Source organism: Bufo gargarizans, chromosome 6 (assembly GCF_014858855.1).
Source record: "Bufo gargarizans isolate SCDJY-AF-19 chromosome 6, ASM1485885v1, whole genome shotgun sequence".
NCBI classification, from domain to species: Eukaryota; Metazoa; Chordata; class Amphibia; order Anura; family Bufonidae; genus Bufo; species Bufo gargarizans.
Window position 1 is genome coordinate 104,811,698 of NC_058085.1, and position 17,814 is coordinate 104,829,511.

Consider the following 17,814-nt stretch of genomic DNA (forward strand, 5'->3'; position numbering starts at 1 on the left):
TTTAGCCTGGGTCTTCAGGTGCCCGAGGGCAAGAAAACAGCCTTCAGTTTTGCAAAAAAATATAAATAAATATAGAGGGGATATTTTTAAGTCTTTAAGCCACATTCACACAACGGTATTTTTCTTCTGCGTCTGATCCGCATTTTTTACAGATTGCACGCAGACCCATGCACTTCTCTGGGGCTGCAGAAAATGGGAACAGCACAAGGAATTCATCTGTGTGCTGTCTGTATCCATGTGTACGTCCTGCAAATGATAAAACATGTCCTATTTTTGTTTGTTTTGCTGACAAAAATAGGAATTTCTACTATTGGGCCCATGAAAAAAATGCAGCATGCACACAGCGGTTTGCAGACCGCAAAATACATACGGTCGTGTGTCATGTGTAAACACAGTCACTATTGTCAGGTGGAAAACTACAAAGTCCATACATGTAATGAGATTTCTATGGGTTTTAGCACATTTTGCATATATTAAGGATGTTTTATGGTACTTAGATATCGATGGCCTATTCAACAGAATCAGATTTGGGGGTCTGACATCTGGCACGATCACAGATCAGCTGTTTTGGCCAGCCATCAGTGCTAGAAACTATACAGTGGATGGAGCTGGAATCAGAAAGTACCAACCCCTAAGTAGTGGTGTGTGGGGGTACTGTAGCTCAGCTCCCATTCAAGTGACTGGGAGCTGCAGTACACAGGTGCTGGAAACTATACCGTGGACAGGACCTTCAATCTACTGTATAGCTTCTGGCACTTGTGGCTGCCCAAAACAGCTGATTGGTGGGGTTCTGTCCACTGTGTAGTTTCCATGGCTCCATATGGCAGCTCACTTTCCATTCCCTTGAATGAGAGCTGAGCTGCAGTACCCCAAAACAGCCACTACACAGTGGTTGGCACTTTCTGCTTCTCTGTATAGTTTCTGGTGCCTGTGGCTTTCTAGGACTGCTGATTGGTGGTGGTGCCGGGCGTCAGACTCCAGGCAGGGCCGGTGCTTGGTTATATGACACCCTGTGAGGGAAGTCTTCACCTCTGAGGGACCCTCTCCTATCTCAAGAATGAGAGCTCCAAAGTGAATGGCCATTGCTCCATTTACTGCTATGTAACTTCTGAAAATAGCTGAGTGTTGGCTCAGCTATTTTCTGAAGTCCCACAGCAATACAAGGAGATGACACTGTGCATGCACAATGTGCTATTTAAAGGGAACCTGTCATCAACTGTATGCTGACCTCACTGAGAGCAACATAAAATAGTGACAAATGCTGATGTCAGCGGTGTGTCACTCATGAGCTAATAGTAAATGGTTGCTGAGAACCAGCATCATAATCATTGCAGCCCAGGCCTTGAGAAGAGTCACATCTACCTGAGAAGAGTCCTGGTTATCCATAATCTCCTGCTCTCCTCACCCACCTGCTGATGATTGGCAGTTTTCTCCAAGAGAAGGGGAGAAAACTAGGTAGAAGCCTGTCAGTCATCAGCAGGTGGGCAGAAGAGCAGGAATCCATGAATAACCATGACTCTTCTCAGGTGGCCGGGACTCTTTTCCAGGCCCAGTCTACAATGATTGTGATGTTGGTTCTCGGCAACCACTTACTTTTAACTTTAAAATGACAAATCGCTAAAATCAACTCACCTGTCTCTACTTTATGCTGCCGTTAGTATGTGCAGCATAAAGCTGATGACAGGTTCCCTTTAAGATACAGTAGTAGAGGTGCCATACCAAGTTCATTATATAAGTACAGCACCAGAACCAATCACATTATATAAATACAGCACCAGAACCAATCACATTATATAAGTATGGCACCAGAACCAATCACATTATATAAATACAGCACCAGAACCAATCACATTATATAAGTACAGCACCAGAACCAATCACATTATATAAATACAGCACCAGAACCAAGCCCATTACATAAATACAGCACCAGAACCAATCACATTATATAAGTACAGCACCAGAACCAAGCTCATTACATAAATACAGCACCAGAACCAAGCCCATTACATAAATACAGCACCAGAACCAAGCCCATTACATAAATACAGCACCAGAACCAATCACATTATATAAATACAGCACCAGAACCAATCACATTATATGAGTACAGCACCAGAACCAATCACATTATATAAATACAGCACCAGAACCAATCACATTATATAAGTACAGCACCAGAATCAAGTTCATTGTATAAATACAGCACCAGAACCAAGTACGGTATATAAATACAGGACCAAAACCAAGCTCATAACATAAATAGCGTATACCGCCAGAACCAAGATCATTACATAAATATTAGAGATAAACGAACCTGTTGAGGTTAGGTTCAGTTCAGGTTCGCCGAATTTTTCAAAAGGTTCAGTTTGGACCTAAACCGGTTTGACCCAAACCAAATTCATTCCAATTGCCCTGGAAAAACACCCTCTAGTCTCTTAATACTCTAGGAAAACATTTTAATAAATTTTTTATGAATTTTTGCTTTTTCTACCCCAAAAGCTCTGGAACACAATGATATCAATAGTAAATCATGTCTGAGTGACAGTGACAAACATAGCCTTCATTGAAGGCTGTATTACATACAGCGATCCTGCAGGTGATTGTCCGGAGGTAAGCATTCCTTCCTGGCAATCACCTGCTCGTCAGCGGAGGAGACCACTGCTATTACATGCAGCAATCTCCTCCAGAGTATGAGGAGGAATGATCGCTAATGCCATGCCTCGTCCCCATACTGACTAAGGTTCCTTTCACACAAGCAAGTTTTCCGTGTAGGTGCAATGCGTGACGTGAACGCATAGCACCCGCACTGAATCCTGACCCATTCATTTTAATGGGTCTGTGTGCATGAGCGTTTTTTTTTACGCATCAGTTCTGCATTGGGTGAAAAACGCAGCATGTTCTATATTCTGCGTTTTTCACGCAGCCCTTGCCCCATAGAAGTGCGGATGCAATGCGTTTTTCACTGATGGTTGCTAGGAGATGTTGTTTGTAAACCTTCCGTTTTTTATCACTCGCGTAAAAAACGCATCAAAACACATTTGCAGCCGACCGGACCGCTGGGGCAGTATGTGAGTGCACAGTGGGCTGATGGGGGCAGTAGTTGTACTCACGGTTATGCAGCTCCATGGGTCGGCGTGCAGTGATGAGGAAGACAACACTAAATTGCAGGGAACACCAGCCAGATGGAAGTTGAGGTGTTCTTGATGGTAGTGGGTATGCCTAGGGTGCTTTGGTGGCTGGGCCTCTGTGTTGTTCATGACTCCAGCACTGTGAGGTGCAATTAGAAGAAGGAATAGAATGATGAGAGAGGCAGTAGTTGAACCAAACAGGAACTTTACTTGTAAATTGTAGTCTTGCAATAAGTTTAGCATTCAATAGCAGTACTTTGTCTTTGTTTCAATAGTTTTTATTACAGTTTTACAGTTACAAGGGATATATCGGGCATACCCAATGCATATAGATGCAAGAAAATGACATAGTAACTTGACAACAGTAACCAAAGTGGTGCACCTAGAAGGGAGAACCTAATAAGTGTACAATCAACTTGTAATGCCTGAAAGGGAAGAGTATTAGTTGCACAGAGAAAAATGGCTACCTAAACCGAGTCCAAGAAGCCCAGTGGCAAAAGTCGACAAAGCCAAACATGTGTACTTATGGGAAACTAGCTGGTCCTTGGGGACTCTAAGGAGGGGAACAATACGAGGAAGTCGACTAAAGGTTCCAGTTTAGTTGAAATCTGACATATTCCACTCTGCCCATAGAAATAACCTTCTCATAAGAGTAAGTAGTGTTGAGTGCAGATATTAAGTCAGGTCTTCCATTTCCGTAGCAACAGCAATTTTGCAGTAACACAAAATATACAGAACAAAGCCCTCTGGGAGGCTGGCAGGAGGTCAACTATAAATAGAAGGACCAGTTGCGGAGACCAGATTAACTCAATTGGCATAATCCGACCCAACAGGTCTCAGCAAGCGGACCAATATCCTTGGATACTAGGGCATAGCCACAGGATATGGAACAGGGTACCCCTACATCTGCAACCTCTCCAACATCGATTTGAAACAGATGCTCACATAAGCGCCAATCTGTCCGGGGTATAATACCATCGAAGAACCATTTTTTAACGCTGACTCTACATGGGATGCGCATTTCAAGTTTTTATGTATCATTCTGAGGGCATGAAGCCAATCCGCTTCAGAGAAAGACATGTTTAGATTTCTTTCCCAAGCGGCCATGGAATGAGAGCGTTTAAAATGGGTCGGCTGAAGAATGGAATTGTACAGGGGCTTCAGTCCCTTCGAATTGCTAGAAACATATAGTTTGGCCAGATTATCTAGTTTTACCCCCGAAGGTTGCAAGCCCTGTAACAAATGGCGGATCTGGAGATATTTATAGAGCTCCCTGGTCGGGAGGGAAAACTTTTTACATAAAGATTAGAACGGTTGCAATACCCCTTGATCTAGTAGATCAACCACTGTACGTATATTGCCCGAGGCCCAAATTGAAAAATCTGAGTGAGGGAGCAGAGACCGGAGCAGAGAGAAGGGTAGGGAGCAGTACTTTGTCTTACATGAAGTTGGTAAAGATGATAAAGCTGCAAATCCCAATTAGCAGGCTCTGCGAGGTGATGTATGTAGCTTCCAGGTTAACTTATGCAGGAGTGATGCTGATACTTTACTTGGTTCCTGATCTTGCTTTTGCTATTCAGTCTTGCAATAATATGGATCCTCTGGTACTAATAGTATACAACACAAGGGCGATCTCCCTCATGGCAGGCAAACTCTCTGCTTCATTCTTTTAAAAGGTTGTCTGAACTATAGTCCAAGTATGCCTGGCCTTGACTCTACAATGTAGGATTACTAAATACTGCTTCTGGATTCCAAAAGTTCAAGTAGCTTACCTCCTGGGCAAGGCCCAGGAGAACTGAGACAAGTCTGTCTCCTCTCCTCCTAACTCCTCACTCCTAATCTAAATCTCTCTACCTATAGAAACGGTGTTATAGTGACCTCTAGTGTTGATAGTGTGTAATGCATTTCACCAGCCTATAATAGGAATTTAGCAGCATTGACAAAGGAAAATACAGTGATTAATGCAAGATGACATAAAAGGGCATATAGCAATTTGGAGTGGCCTATACACACATGAGTGGGACACTACACATTGCACTCGCGTGGAAAAAACTGAACACCTGAATGCAAACTGACTGAACTTTCTTGCAAAATGGTGCAAGTTTCACTGAACGCACCCAGAACGCATCCGGACCTAATCGGTCACGCTTGTGTGAAAGAGGCCTAATTGTTTGCTGGCAAACGATAATTTTTAAACCTCTTGAAAGATTACAATTGCCAGGTAATCAGTGACAGTATTACACTGCCAGATCATTGCTAATGAGTGTTCATATGCATGCTCATTAGCGATGATGTGACAGACTATCTAATACCCCCTTTTTTTAATCGGAACGGATGCGGAACACCAAAACGGACGTGTGAATGGACCCTAATAATCATAAATCAAACTTTCACTTTTTAATACTTGATTGCAAATCCTTTGCAGTCAATTACAGCCTGAAGTCTGGAACGCATAGACATCACCAGACCCTGGGTTTCATCCCTGGTGATGCTCTGCCAGGCCTCTACTGCAAGTGTCTTCAGTTCATGCTTTTTCTTGGGGCATTTTCCCTTCAGTTTTGTCTTCAGCAAGTGAAATGCATGCGTAATTGGATTCAGGTCAGGTGATTGACTTGGCCATTGCATAACATCCCACTTCTTTCCCTTAAAAAACTCTTTGGTTGCTTTTGCAGTATGCTTTGGGTCATTGTCCATCTACACTGTGAAGTGCCGTCCAATGAGTTCTGAAGCATTTGGCTGAATATGAGCAGATAATATTGCCCGAAACACTTCAGAATTCATCCTGCTGCTTTTGTCAGCAGTCACATCATCAATAAATACAAGAGAACCAGTTCCATTGGCAGCCATACATGCCCACGCCATGACACTACCATCACCATGCTTCACTGATGAGGTAGTATGCTTAGGATCATGAGCAGTTCCTTTGCTTCTCCATACTCTTCTCCTCCCATCACTCTGGTACAAGTTGATCTTGGTCTCATCTGTCCATAGGATGTTGTTCCAGAACTGTGAAGGCTTTTTTAGATGTCGTTCGGCATACTCTAATCTTGCCTTCCTGTTTTTGAGGCTCCCCAATGGTTTACATCTTGTGGTGAACCCTCTGTATTCACTCTAGTGAGATCTTCTCTTGATTGTTGATCTGGCCAACTGTTGTGAAGGGTGTTTTCTTCACCAGGAAAATAATTCTTTGGTCATCCACCACAGTTGTTTTCCATGGTCTTCCGGGTCTTTTGGTGTTGCTGAGCTCACGGATGTGTTCCTTCTTTTTAAGAATGTTCCAAACAGTTGTTTTGGCCACGCCTAATGTTTTTGCTATCACTCTGATGGACTTGTTTTGTTTTTTCAGCCTAATGATGGCTTGCTTCACTGATAGTGACAGCTCTTTGGATCTCATCTTGAGAGTTGACAGCAACAGGTTCCAAATGCAAATAGCACACTTGAAATTAACTCTTTTATCTTCTCATTGTAATTGGTATAATAAGAGGATAACACACACATGACCATGGAACAGCTGAGAAGCCAATTGTCCCATTACTTTTGGCCCCAAGTGGGCAGCACATATGCAAACTGTTTTAATTCCTACCCCATTCACCTGATTTGGATGTAAATACCCTCAAATTAAAGCTGACAGTCTGCAGTTAAAGCACATCTTGTTTGTTTTATTTCAAATCCATTGTGGTGGTGTATAGAGCCAAAAATGTTAGAATTGTGTCAATGTCCCATTAATGTACCTGACTGTATGCAACACCTCACATAACACAGTGAACTATTGTGTTATGTGGGGTGTTACATAGGACTGCATGAAACATCTACTACATTATCTGTACACAGAAAGTTATCACTGTTATCTGGGCTGTTACATAGGACTGCAGGTGACAAATTAAAAATTTAAAAAACATACGATTATGATAAAAAAAAGACTTGGAGGAGAAGATGAGATGCAGGTCACAGTAATGAGCCAGCTCTACATATAGGGGAATACAGCACCACATACCTCTTACGTCCAGTGACATCTTCTGTCATGTAGATCTTCTCTTTCCTGTTCTCCTCCGTTTGACCCAGGCCGTCATGACTAATTCTTTCAGCCACATCTCGTCTCTGCAGAGTTTCTTACACAGACATGTTAGATTTCTCATAATTGGGGTCATTTATCAAACTGGTGTAAAGTACAACTGGCTTATTAAGTGCCCATAGCAACCAATTAGATTCCACCTTTCCAAAGGAGCTGTCAAAAATGAAAGGTGAAATCTGTTGCAATGGGTAACTAACCCAGTTCTACTTTCCACTAGTTTGATAAATTACCCCAAAGGTCCCTATAGTAGCTACAGCATTTATAATGTCCCCTAGAGTGCCCCCAGTAATAATAACACCCTATATTGTGCTCCAGGTAATAATGCCTGTATAGTGTCCCTAAAAATAATGTCCCCTAATAGAAACACCCCCACGCTGCCCAATATAGTAATTTCCCCCATACTATCCCCATACAGCAATTTCTCCCACACTACCCTCATATAGTAATTTCTCCCACACTACCCCAATATAGTAATTTACCGCACACTGCTCCTATATAGTAATTTCCCCCACACTGCTCCTATATAATAATTTCCCCCACACTGCTCCTATATAATAATTTCCCCCACACTGCTCCTATATAGTAATTTCCCCCACACTGCTCCTATATAATAATTTCTCCCACACTGCTCCTATATAGTAATTTCCCCCACACTGCTCCTATATAATAATTTCCCCCACACTGCTCCTATATAATAATTTCCCCCACACTGCTCCTATATAGTAATTTCCCCCACACTGCTCCTATATAATAATTTCTCCCACACTGCTTCTATATAATAATTTCCCCCACACTGCTCCTATATAGTAATTTCCCCCACACTGCTCCTATAGTAATTTTCCCCACACTGCTCCTATATATTAATTTCCCCTAAACTGCTCCTATATAGTAATTTACCCCACACTGCCCCATATAGAAATTTCCCCACACTGCCCCATATAGTAATTTCCCCCACACTGCCCCATATAGTAATTTCCCCCATACTGCCCCATATAGTAATTTCCCCCATACAGCCCCATATAGTAATTTCCCCCATACTGCCCCATATAGTAATTTCCCCCACACTGCCCCATTTAGTAATTTCCCCCACACTGCCCCATATAGTAATTTCCCCCACACTGCCCCAATATAGTAATTCCCCCCACATTGCCCCAATATAGTAATTTCCCCCACACTACCCCATACAGTAATTTCCCCCACACTACCCCACACTGCCCCATTTAGTAATTTCCCCCACACTGCCCCATTTAGTAATTTCCCCCACACTGCCCCATATAGTAATTTCCCCCACACTGCCCCATATAGTAATTTCCCCCACACTGCCCCATATAGTAATTTCCCCCACACTGCCCCAATATAGTAATTCCCCCCACATTGCCCCAATATAGTAATTTCCCCCACACTACCCCATACAGTAATTTCCCCCACACTGTCCCATACAGTAATTTCCCCCACACTGTCCCATACAGTAATTTCCTTCACACTGCTCCATACAGTAATTTCTTCCACACTGCCTCCCATGTAGTAATTCCCCCCCATACTGCCCCCATCAAGTAATAACCCCACACACTGCCCCTATATAGTAATTTCCCCCACACTGCCCCATATAGTAATTTCCAGAACACTGGCCCATATAGTAATTTCCCCTACACTGTCCCATACAGTAACTTCCCCCACACTGGTCCATACAGTAATTTCTTCCACACTGCCTCCCATGTAGTAATTCCCCCCACAAAATAAGTTGCCCCCCACATTGCCCCCATCAAGTAAAACCCACACACTACCCCCGTTAGATAATTTGCCCCGACACTGCCATCCATTAAGTAATTTGCCCCCCCCCACTGCCCCCACAGTATTAATTTCTCCACACTGCCCCCACAGTATTAATTTCTCCACACTGCCCTCACAGTATTAATTCCCCCCATGGTAGTAATTTGCCCCCACAGTATTAATTGTCCCCCACACTGCCCCCACAGTATTATTTCCCCCACACTAGTAGTTTGCCCCCCACTGTCCCTTCAGTAATGTCCCTAAAAGTTGGCATAAAAAATAAATAATAAGCTAATACTTATCTGTGTCCCAGTCGGCGCTCATTTATAGATTGTGCAGGTGTGCTGTGCACACATGTCAGTGTGCTGCGTCCGGGCACAGGCGCGGCGCGATGACATCATGACGCCTGCCTGCGCTAGGATTTTACTACCGCATAGGCTTCAGGCTTACACGGACTCCCGTGCCCCGCCGTAGTTTTTGGGTGTTTGGGTCTGCGCTAGGCCCCAAACACCCCAATTATAATCCGCCACTGGGCAGGATTGGTGAGTTGATTTTTTTGTTTGATCTGAGGTCTGATTAGGGGTCTTCTTAACATTGGGGGTCTGATTTGAGGTCTGAATGGAGGTCTGATTAAAAATATATTTTTCCTATTTTCTTTCCCTAAAACCTAGGTTCGTCTTATGGACAAGTGTGTCTTATAGGGCAAAAGATATGGTAATTGTTGTCCATACATAACTATTTGAGATATACATGTGCACAGAAAAAGAGTGTTTTAACAATAAATCACATTTAACTCTTTAGCATAAGGTTACCTCTTTAGCCTTAAATTAACCCTTTGCAGTGATCTACTGGGTCACTGCAGATACATAATGACATAAAAAAAAACTTTTACAGATTTATTACCCAGAATTTTTCCATTGCAGATTACACGCTATTTTAACTTGCTATATTAGTCAATTCGGGCTCTCTTAGTCTGACACAAAACTAAACCTTGGATACATATAGATGACAGCATCAGATTATAATCATTAGCCTCTTGGTTGTCTCAAAGTTTAAAAGCTTTAGTGTCAGGCAGTGAACAAAGGGTCACTTGACACGGTGACATAAGAATGTCATTTTCCAATAGGTCAGTCTGTGTGTGAGGGGGTGGAAAGGCTATTAAAGTGTAGATTACGTGCTTGAACTCCATATCTAGTTAAAACTGGAGAGATTTTATGATAGAAGCTAATACCAAAGGGAATTCATTTATCCAAGGTGCTTGAGTAAGGGATGAGCCGACATGAGACTGAAAGGCACAGAGATGGCAGTAGGGGAATGTTTGTGTAAACTTGTATTTAGCTGGGTGCCTTCTATAAGCTCCAGAATTGAAGTTTTTTAGTTGAAATATCCAGTCCCTAAAGCTGGGCACACACATTCAATGACAGCTGTCTCTCCTGACCAAGGCTGGTCTTTGGGGTGTGCAACCACACACGCCAGCCAGATGAAGGTGCCGCTTGCCCCTGTGTCAGAAGTCATACCTCTGTCAAAAAGTGGGGCAGACGCTGCCTGGCAACTAGCGGAGAGACAGGATCAGTCACAATAGCAATGAGCTGTGCTGCCCTAGGTAGTGCAAGTATTTATCTGACAGCAATGCCCAATGTCACTGATTTATTTATTTATTTTATGCACTTATACAGCGCTACTATATTCAGCAGCGCTTTACAGGCATTATCATCCAACTGTCCCCAGTGGGGCTCGCAATCTAAGGTCAACAAAATATCTGCCTCAGTGGTGACTGAGCCTGTCTGCGGGTGCTAGCTGTCTGTAGTGTGCTTGGAGCTGGGGCAGGATGTCACATCCACTAGCCGCCAGGTAGCGCTCACTATACACATAGGCCCAGACTGGGAATCTGCCATACTGGGCATCTTTTGCGGCCCCATTGAAATGAATGGGTCTGCACCCATTCCGCAAAATTACGGAACGGGTGCGGACCAGTTCATACGGCCTTCTGAATGGGCCCTTAATGGGGTTATCCAATATCATAAACTGCTGGGCCCCTCACAAGGAATATACTTACCCTGCTCCCCGCTCCTTGCGCCACTCCTGGTTCCCACATCACCACTGCTGCTTCTCCCCATGGCAGCCAATGGTAGGCGGGGAAAAGCCTCCCTAGCATCGCGGGATCCCCGCCTGCCATTGGCTAAACTCCTCCCCCCCGACACCGGATAATTTCATCAGTGTACAGGGAGAAGTAGCAGCGGCAGTGTGGGACCAGGAGCGGCACAGGGAGTGGGGAGCAGGGTAAGTATATTCCCTGTGAGGGGCCCGGCACATGGGGGGGCAGTTTATGATACTGGATAACCCCTTTACCGTAATGAAATGTGCAGCTCCCCAGAACCGTGGGGCTGCAAAGTGTTAATTTGTTAACACACATCTGCAGATCCTCCATTACAGTGTGTCATCCACAGATCCCCAATAACAGGGTGTCATCCACAGATCCCTCATAAGTGTGTCACTAGTAACAGTAAGTTTTCTTTTGTCATTTTCCCTTGTTTTTTCCCTTATAACATTATTATTTTCCCTTATAACATGGTTATAAGGGAAAATAATAGCATGGAGGGGTTAAAAAATAATAATAATAATTTAACTCACCTAAATCCACTTGCTCGCACAGCCTGGCTTCTCTTCTGTCTTCTTTTTTGCTGTGTGCAGGAAAAGGACCTGTGGTGACGTCACTCCGGTCATCACATGGTCCATCACATGATCCATCACCATGGTAAAAGATCATGTGATGGACCATGTGATGACCGGAGTGACGTCACCACAGGTCCTTTTCCTGCACACAGCAAAAAAGAAGACAGAAGAGAAGCCGTGTGATGAGCCCAGTGATGTCATCAAAGGTCCTTTACCCAGGACCTGAAAAAAGAAGAAAGAAGAGAAGCTGGGCTGCGCGAACAAGTGGATTAAGGTGCGTTAAATTTTTTTAATTTTTTTTTAACCCCTTCAGCCCTATTTTACTAAGTATTCTGTATTAAGAATGCTATTATTGTCCCTTATAACCATGTTATAAGGGAAAATAATGCAATTTACACAATACCTAATCCAAACCCGAACTTCTGTGAAGAAGTTCGGGTTTGGGTACCAAACATGCCGATTTTTCTCACGCGAGTGCAAAACGCATTACAATGTTTTGCACTCGCGCGGAAAAATCGCTCATTTTCCCGCAACGCACCCGCCTCTTATCCAGGCAAAAAACATGACGTGAAAGAGGCCTAACTAATCTATTTATCCATGCATGTAGCTATCTACAGTATCTATCTATCTATCTATGCACTCCTCAACATTTAAATTGTAACATCAATAAGGAAATTATGGAAATCACAGGATCGATAATGATACGCAAATTATTTAAAAAAATTTACACAAAATATTCAAAACATCTCAATTTATTCACATCGAGTATGGGTGCAACACACCAAAATACACGCACTTTCACACCTTGGCTTGCTATCAACGAGGTTATTAATGGTTGTCTGAGGTTTAACATTTAGGGGTTTATTTCTTAAGACAGACGTTTTATACGCAGGTCTTAATAGCCCCTATAGCTGGCGGTGGATCCGCCAAAGTTATGTAGAGGTGCCGGCCTCTACATAACTTTGGCCCATCCACCGCCGTTCTAACTATAAGCTATGTTCCTAGCTGGCGTAGATTTAGAACATTTTCTATGTCTAAAACAGGAGTAGAAAATGATAAATGAGACAGGCCTGGTGGCCCGCCCCATTCCCTGCCCATGTCACCCCCCCTTTTTGTTAGCCCTTGCGTGAGCAGGGAAAAGTCACAGATTGTGGCGCAAATAACCTTTGTGCCACAATCTGCGACAGATATACGCCATAAAACTGGCATAGATCATTCAGTAAATCACCCCCATAATGTTTTTGGAAAAATGGGACACATTTTTTTATACAGTGTTTAATTTTTTTTGTAAAACAGTAGTGGCCAAATGTTAGGCTAGTTTCACACCTGTAACACCTATTCCGGCAGGCTATTCCAGCAAAGAACAGCCTGCTGGAATTCTCCGGATCCAGCACTGCTAGATGAAACCGAAATTCCCACTGGCCCCATTAACTATAATGAGGTCCAACGGTGATTTGGCCACAATCTGGCAAAAATGCTGAGAAGTGGCTGGACATAAACCACTGCATGCTGCGCAATGCCACAGATGTGAAAGTAGCCTCAGCGAAAAGTCAATGGGAAAATGTAAAATGCAATTGTTTTTTGGGGAGTTATTCTTCACTTTTGGTGCATTTTTGGGGTCAGTGGCCCTTTTTTCAAAAAACAGAATACAGCATGTTCTAGTCTTAGCCTAAGAAGAACACAAAAAACGACGGGGGTTATTTATTAAGACCGGCATTTTAGACAGTGGATCCGCCGAAGTTATGTAGAGGCACCGGCTTCCTTGCTGTCCTAAATTTAGACCATTTTCTATGCCTAAAAAAAGTGTAGAAAATGATAAATGAGACGGGCCTGCCCACGCCCCATTTCTAAGACCTGGCGTGAGTGGGGAAAAATTGCATATTGCGGTGCAAATAACTTTTGCACCGCAATCTGCGACAGATATATGTCAGAAAACTGGCGTATATCTGATAGTAAATGACCCCTTATGTGTCAAGATAGCCTTAGAAACCTTAGAGAAAGTCCAACTATGCCCCCTTAGGGGTAGGTTCACATCTGCATTTGGTAACTCCAAATTCTGGAAGAGGATCAGACTGGCTGCCTGGCTATGCCAGATACAGTAAGGGTGCCTTCACACGCAGCAGATTTTGTGGCAGAAAATTCTGCGACTGAAAATCAGTTCCATTCATTTGAATAAGGCAGCAAGCACATGGATTTCTGCAAACCCCATTAAGGTGAATGGAACACAAAATCTGCTGTGTGTGAAGGCACCCTTAGGGCTCTTTGCCTCTTTCACACAAGCAAAATTTCCACGCGGGTGCAATGCGTGAGCTGAACGCATTGCACCCGCACTGAATCCGGACCCATTCATTTCTATGGGGCTGTGCACATGAGCGGTGATTTTCACGCATCACTTGTGCGTTGCGTGAAAATCGCAGCATGCTCTATTTTGTGCATTTTTCACGCAACGCAGGCCCCATAGAAGTGAATGGGGATGCGTAAAAATCGCAAGCATCCGCAAGCAAGTGCGGATGCGGTGCGATTTTCACGCATGGTTGCTAGGAGATGATCGAGATGGGGACCCGATCATTATTATTTTCCCTTATAACATGGTTATAAGGGAAAATAATAGCATTCTTAATACAGAATGCTTAGTAAAATAGCGCTAGAGGGGTTAAAAAAAATAATAATAATTTAACTCACCTTAATCCACTTGTTCGCGCAGCCCGGCTTCTCTTCTTTCTTCTTTGCTGTGCAGGAGGAAAAGGACCTGTGGTGACATCACTGCACTTATCACATGGTCCGCCACATGACCCATCACCATGGTGATAGATCGTGTGATGGACCGTGTGATGAGTCCAGTAATGTCATCAAAGGTCCTTTACCCAGGACCTGAAAAAAGAAGAAAGAAGAGAAGCTGGGCTGCGCGAACAAGTGTATTAAGGTGCGTTAAATATTTTAAATATTTTTTTAACCCCTTCAGCCCTATTTTACTAAGCATTCTGTATTAAGAATGCTATTAATTTCCCTTATAACCATGTTATAAGGGAAAATAATATAATTTACACAATACCTAACCCAAACCCGAACTTCTGTGAAGAAGTTCGGGTTTGGGTACCAAACATGCGGACTTTTCTCACGCGCGTGCAAAACGCATTAAAATGTTTTGCACTCGCACGGAAAGATTTTCCAACGACGCACCCGCATCTTATCCAGCCCAAATCCATGACACCCGTGTGAAAGAGGCCTTACAGATATTGTCAAGGGGTGCATTCTAAATTTTGCTAAAGGGCCCTCTGATTTATGTGAATGCCCATTTTTAAGTTTGATTAAAGTTTGATTTTCTAAGAATGACTAAAGTTTCTCTTTCTTCAACTTGCTGCCTGGGACATGACGTTCTTCTTTAACCATAAGTCTTTGTTCACACATAGCAGATTAGTTGCACAAATGTCTGCAACTGCAAATCCATTCCCTAAACGTGAATGGAGTCGTTTCTGCCGCTTATGAATAGAATTTTGCCTATCCCATTTAGAGGCGTGGGAGAGTGTCACGGATGATGTTGCAGATAGCTGGAAGTTATGAATAAACGTCCGACTGGCTTGATCCCAAACTAAGGAGCATATAGGTGACCCCTATAAAACACTAAGAGCTCTCCCTGACTGCTAAGCACATTCAAGGGTCTCAGAGGTAGACGATTGCATGCCCATGTACCTAGACTGTGTGACACCTGAAAACCCTATAATAGTGAGGGGACACGACCACCGGCTCCCTGCACTTCATACGGAGGGAGTCAGGGTCACCTAGAATCAAGGCAGCAAGGAAACACAATACATGAAAGGACTTATCTGAACAAGCAGCAGCAGAAGTCTCCAGCAGTACAAACCGCAAAGTGAGGCAGTATGGGAGGAATATAAAGGAAAGAGGATTAGTCTAAATAGGTGACACCTGGGAGAAGGAAATGAGATGCGAAAGTGAAACCAAAACAAAGAACATCATGCAAGAGGTAGAAAAGGACGTCTGTCAGACCTTCTCACAGAAGTGGCGGTGACAGTACCCCTCCCTCTACGGGTGGACTCCGGACACTCAGAACCCACCTTCTCAGGATAAGACCTATGGAAAGCCTTGATGAGACGAGTGGCCTTAATGTCCGCCACTGGGACCCACATCCTCTCCTGTACCATACAGCCTCCTGCACATGGGTATGTTCATGCATCAATATAGGGGGCTGAAATAAAAGTGTTGCATTAGGTTATAAACTGAAAAAAGAAATGGATGACATAATGAACCCAATGAACACGGTATTGGAGAGAACCGTGGATAATGAGAGAATCCACAATCCTAGAGACCTGGAATTCAAGATTACCATCAACAAAAATCGGAGGAGGAGGCAAAGAGGAGGGTACAGTGGGTTGGACATAAGGTTTTAATAGGGACCTGTGAAAAACATTATGGATCTTCCAAGACGGAAGGCAACAGAATTGATGACAGACATGATCTTGTAAGGCCCAATAAACTTAGGACCCAACTTCCAGGAGGGAACCTTCAGTTTGATATTCTTTGTAGACAACCACACCAGATCACCCACATTCAGGTCCGGACCAGCACACGTCTCTTATCCGCCACACGCTTATATCTCTCACTCATCCTCTTCAGATTACCCTGAATCTTTTGCCAAATAAATGACAAAGACGAGGAAAATCTCTCCTCATCAGGTAAACCAGAAGACCCCTCTCCAGAGAATGTCCCAAACTGTGGATGAAACCCATATGCACCAAAAAATAGTGACTTATCAGAGGACTCCTGGCGAAGGTTATTTAAAGCAAACTTAGCAAGGGACAAAAAAGAATACCAATCCTCCTGATTCTCCACCACAAAACAGCGCAGATATGTCTCCAGATTCTGATTGACGCGTTTGGTTTGACCATTCGACTGCGGGTCAAAAGCAGAAGAAAATGACAAATGAATCCCCAAGCGAGAACAGAAGGCCTTCCAGAATATGGAAACAAATTGTGTGCCCCTATCAGAAACAATGTCTGAAGGAATGCCATGCAATTTAACAATGTGATCAACAAACGCTTGCGCCACCGTCTTAGCATTGTGTAACCCAGGAAAATGAATGAAATGCACCATTTTGCTAAAACGGTCCACTACCACCAAAATCACAGTCTTCCCCAAGGAACGAGGCAGGTCCGTAATGAAGTCCATGGACAGATGCGTCCAAGGACAGGAAGGAATGGGTAACAGGAGGAGAGAACCCGATGGCCGTGAATGAGGGACCTTGGCACGAGCGCAGGTCTCGCAGGCTGCCACAAAACCCTCAACCGTCTTACGAAGAGCCGGCCACCAGAATCTCTGAGCAATGATATCTACTGTGGCTCTACTCCCTGGGTGCCCAGCAAGGACAGTATTGTGGTGCTCCTTAAAAACCTTGTGTCATAAAGCGAGAGGCACAAACAACCTCCCAGGAGGACAAAGATCAGGAGCCTCTGCCTGGGCTGCCTAAACCTCTGCCTCCAAATCAGGATAAAGAGCAGAGACGACCATCCCTTCAGCCAAAATGGGACCCGGGTCTTCAAAGTTCCCCCCTCCCGGAAAACAACGTGACAGGGCATCCGCCTTGACATTTTTAACCCATGGGTGGAACGTGACAACAAAATTAAACCTAGAAAAGAACAAAGACCATCTGGCCTGTCTCGGGTTCAGACGCTTGGCTGATTCCAAGTAGGCCAGATTCTTATGGTCGGTAAACACAGTAATAGGGTGTCTGGCTCCCTCTAGCCAACGGCGCCATTCCTCAAAAGCTAATTTGATGGCCAACAACTCCCTATCTCCCACATCGTAATTTCTCTCTGCGGAGGAGAGTTTCCTTGAGAAAATGGCACACGGTCGCCATTTGGCAGGAGAGGGACCCTGAGATAAGACCGCACCCACACCCACACCCACCTCTGAAGCGTCCACCTCAACAATAAAAGGTAGAGAGACATCAGGTTGTACCAAAATGGGAGCGGAAGCAAAACTCTCTTTTATACTAGAAAAGGCCTTAAGCGCATCTACCGACCAGGAGGAAAAATCTACCCCCTTTTTAGTCATATCAGTGAGTGGCTTAACAACAGAGGAATAATTCAAAATTTACTTTCTGTAATAATTGCCAAAACCCACAAACCGTATCAGCGCCTTCTGATTCTCAGG